The sequence below is a fragment of the Neophocaena asiaeorientalis genome, unplaced genomic scaffold (assembly GCF_003031525.2).
Source record: "Neophocaena asiaeorientalis asiaeorientalis breed wild unplaced genomic scaffold, Neophocaena_asiaeorientalis_V1.1 scaffold7, whole genome shotgun sequence".
NCBI lineage: Eukaryota > Metazoa > Chordata > Mammalia > Artiodactyla > Phocoenidae > Neophocaena > Neophocaena asiaeorientalis.
In genome coordinates, this window is record NW_020185337.1 from 534,088 (window position 1) to 539,200 (window position 5,113).

Genomic DNA, 5,113 nt, shown 5'->3' on the forward strand with positions numbered 1-5,113 from the left:
AAAGGGCAAAACGTCCAGTGTGACTTGTGGCTTGTAGAGAGATATTAAGATAATAGGTGCTGTACCTACTTCTCTATTTTGCTGTGAATCTAAAACTATTGTAAAAAAAATTGTCTTAAAAAGAGTAAGATCACAGGTGTAAATTTACAGTCATAGGTTGGTTCCATGTGCCTCAAAACTAGTGGCCCAATGAAAAGTAAAACAAAATGCATATGAATTTTTCTTGGGAATCACAAGTTTGAGTCATTAATTTAGCTTTTTATAATCTGTAACTCCAGGGAGTAAATTGTTTCTCCCTCTTTCTTAGATATATCTACGCAATAGTAATAACATGTGATACCAGGATCCTCATAAAAACTCAAGAGGACTTGACATATCTGCATCAGCAGCGCAGATGGAGTGCGGGAAAGAGCTCAGGATTTTATCTGTGTCCTTAGGTAAGTAACTTGCATCTTTCTGAGCCTCAGTCTCCTCACCTGTAGATTGGGCATCATAGTATCACCTTTTTCAGAGAAATGTTGTGAACGTTAAATAAGGTAATGATTGTGAAAATGTTTCCTGATATATAGAATTCTATATTAATACTAAAATTTATTAATATGCTAGAGAAACATGATTAATTGACTGATATTCCTATTTTTCAGTCACACTCAGTGTTTTATAGTTCTTGGGGAAGGAAGACAATAGAGAAATGTATTTGTCTGGAGCTATTATGTTCAATAACTAATATAATAAATAATATTTATTTAATATTAAAAAACAAGAGAATAATTCAGAAAAGGTATTTTGAAAGCATTCTATTCTACACATCTGTTTAGCAAGTCTCTCCTTGTTCTTTCTTATCTAAATTTTTTTTTGAAAATCCACAAAAAGGAACATGAAAAATTACCTGTCACACCACCCAGATATAACCACTGTTAGCATTTAGTCATTTATTTTTAGACATTGCTCTATACACTTCTATTTTTTAACCAGAAATAGAACTGTGCTGTTTATTGAAATTTTAAATAATTTTCCTTTTATAATAGTAATAAATGTTATTGTTATTTTTCCTTTCCCTAATGTCAATCAATATTCTTCAAAAATATTATTACAGATATTTTCAAGTATAATATTATAATGTATGGCAAAAATAATTTATCTAACCATTCCTCTGCTAATAAATACTTTATTTACATTGTTTTTCTATTCAAAAAATTCCACATTTAATGTACACAAATATAAATCTTTGTCCAATCTGTCTCCAAGCGTTGAAAATATTCTGACAAAGAATATGAGTTTTTCCAAGGCTCTAGAAGGATATGACCAAGTTGTTTTTCCTCATAAATTGTATCAAAATACACATCCATCAACCACAAGAGGGTCTATCTCAACAAACACTGGTTAACATTGGCCATTATATGGATATTTTCAAAACATATTTGATCACTTGATAGCTAGAAAAAGGTATCTTATTTTTATTTTATTTTATTTCTAATTATACTGAGATAAAGTACTTATGTTCTTAATAATATATTTGTCTAATTGATCTATCATGGTAATTAAAATCTCTCACGATAACTAAATTTTGCTAAAACTACTTTGAATTTAAAAAGCTTTCACCTTCTCTGCTACTGATACAATATTATTCCAGGCATGAGGATTTTTGAATGTTTTATCGTTGTTACTAATTTTACTATCTTTTGGTTAAAATGACCCTCCATATAGCATTTAATAGTTTTGCCTTAAATTACTTTATGTCATATTAATATCACTTTCTTTTGGCTTGGATTTGCCTTGCATTTATTTGCCAATATTTCCATATATTTGTTTTGAGTGAGGAAATTATAAATAGCACACCAATGGATTTGCTCTTTCATTGAGATATTTAACTAATACATGTTTAGTAATCTTACTAATTCTTGGTCATGTTTCTATCAATATATATTTTCTTTTTGTTCTTTTAAAATATTTGCTTGCTGATTTTCCCCTATTTACTTTTCCTGAATAGAAGTTTGGTTTTTTTGCTATTGTTTATAATCTTTAATTTGGAAAGAACAAAATCTATACTTATACTTATTCCTTAAGTAACTACCTTAAGGTTTCCAAAGACAGTCACAAAATTATATTAAAGTTACCATAAGAGTTAAGGGCAAAGTAATCATTTGTTAACTACCACTGATGAAAACTAAAATGCTTTGTGCCTTTGCTTTCAAATACTCTGCAATTTCTAGATTGTAATTTAATTTAAGATATGAATCCTGTATTTTTCCTTCTTTAATGTCTTATACAGCAGAAGCTGTGTATTTAAAAGGAAGCCAAATTTTGTAACTCATGTGGTACTTTAAAAATTATTAGCCTAATAACTTAATCTAGTAATTTTTACTAATAATTTGGACTAATGGCCCTTTGCAGCCACTATTTCCCATCTGATCTTTGACACAGTTTGTATTGTTGTGACTCAGGTTTTCAAATTATTTTTTGATGTTGCCTGGATAGCATATTTTTAATCCATATGTATCAAAGAATGACTTTCTGTTGCCTTCACACATTGATAACTTGACTGGGTATAAAATTCTTTCAAAGCTGTGTAATAAAAACAGCAACCATGAGGAAAGAAGGGGGAGGGTAGAGAGAGGAGAAGGTGCGGGAGGGAAGTGGAAGAAAAAGAACATACATTTTACTTACTATGTCTCAGGTACTCTTCTAAATACTTTAATATACTAATTCACTTAATCCTAAAGATGACCATAAGAACGTATATTTCTTATCTTTTGTATTATTGATGAAAATGAAGCACAAAGAGGATGTTTGAGCTTTGACCAAGATTGAGCTTTGACCAAGCCCAAATAACTAATATTCAGCAAAGCTAGGATTTGAAACCAGGCAGTCTGGCCCCAGCCTCTCCATAATCTTGACATTTAACCTCTCTATTCCTTTATATTCTAACATTTAATAGCAAAGGATTTAAGAGAATCAATGTCCTTTGTAGGGAACTTGGTGAAATTTATGTTAACATTTATTTTCTCTGTGTGTTTTTTCCTGATCTTTATGTGATCCTGGGTTTTTTAAGATTGCATCAGAATATGTCTAGGTGTGGTGTGTTTTCACAAAATTGACCTGTAATGTACTTCAAAACACATTCTAGCTTTTGAGGCTGAGATCATCCTTTTACCATAATGGAGTTTTCCTTTTTTCCTTTGACCATTGCTTTTGATCCATCCTTTCTAGTTTTCTATTTATAGAAATTCCATTTTATATAGGTTAATCTCTTGGTCATCTATGTCCCCCATAATTTCCTGGTCTTAATTTCTGAATTAAGGCTGAATATATTTATCTTTTACTACATCAGTTCCATTTTCATCATTTTGCTTCTGCTGATTCCATTTTATCTATTAATTAAATAGTTAAGTTTTCTGTATGCATGTGATACTTCCAGATCATACGTTGTTAGACTGTTTTCCTTTTCCATGATGATGCTCACATCCATATTGGTATTCTCTCTCTTTCCTCCTCTCTCCCCCTTCTCTCCCCTCCTTTGCCCTCTCTTTCCCTTCTTCTCTTTCTCATTTTCTCTCTGGACTTCAATGAGTTTTCATAAGTTTGGGTGGTTTTTCTGTATACTCAGCCTGCAAGGAAGAATTTATTTATTTATTTATTTATTTATTATGTCTTTTTTGGGGAGAAATGTCCATTTGGTTCCTTTGCTTATTTTTTTTTTATGTATGCAAGGAAGAATTTATACTCACTTAGTAGTGGCATATTATCAAATAGAAGATTGATAGGATTTATATGGGACCCCCCCTAAAGTTTTCACATTTTTAAAGACAGAAGAAATAAATGAAAAATAAGGGAGATTTACATTCACAGTAAATTTGCATAATATGTTCAGAGATTCACAGGTCTAGAAGAATTGGGAATTAGAGCCATAGACAATTATAGCAAAGAACTTCATTTCCAGTATTTGTATGAAAGCCCTCCTGGAAGAGTAGCCATTGGCATTTCCCAGACCTCTAGAGGGTTGCGGCTTATGATAGAAACGTGTCCTTTCTCAGCCACTTCCCACAACCCTCTGATCATGCTACTTGCCACCTTGATCACCAGCCGGCCCGTCCTGCAAGGTCTTCCTGCAGTGCCCTGAGGACTGAGCTAATCAGCAGAAACACCAGAAGGAACATCCTGTTCTCAAGGGTTTGATGGGGGAAATAAGCATAAAAATGGTGTGTTTCAACATAATATGGTAAGGGATATGATATGTAAATATTGGATACTTCAAGAGTTTAGGGAATGGATACATATTATCATATATACCACATGTAAGTGAAACTTTCGGTAGAGCTACAAACTGAATTCACTTTGACTGAATTGATTTTTGAATGTGTTGAGACAGATTTATCTGTTAGTTTGGTTTAGTTTTATTTTTTAAAATCGTTAATCAACCATTGGGTTATTTTGTTCTTAATAGAATGTAGCTTCTTTTCTCCTAAGTCATCTTATGCCAAAATCAGAGTAACAAACTGTTCTTTTCTCCTCACATCTTTATATATCCATATATCTCAAAAGCTCACCCAGAAAGTTGCTTCCAGTGAAGTCAGAAGGCCAGAGGCAAAACAATCAACTTGTCTACTCATGTGCTTGTCAAGCAACTGACACGCTGAAACAACGACGATCACCAAACTGTATCTTAAGCCTATACATCATCTCCTCACAGTTTACACACTATTATAATTCACCTTGAGCAAAGAATTTAATAAGTTAAAAATGAATTTAAGGGCTTCCCTGGTGGCACAGTGGTTGAGAGTCCACCTACTGATGCAGGGGACACGGGTTCGTGCCTCGGTCCGGGAAGATCCCACATGCCGCGGAGCGGCTGGGCCCGTGAGCCCTGGCCGCTGAGCCTGTGCGTCCAGAGCCTGTGCTCCGCGACGGGAGAGGCCACAACAGTGAGAGGCCCTCGTACCGCAAAAAAAAAAAAGAATTTAAAAAGGAAAAAGTTTGCCTGATATATATATGTATATATAGTAAACCCAAATGAACTTTTGGCCAACCAAATATATATATATAATATATATATATAATATATATATTAAATATGTAATACATAGAAATATACATATATTTTTTTTGGGGGGGG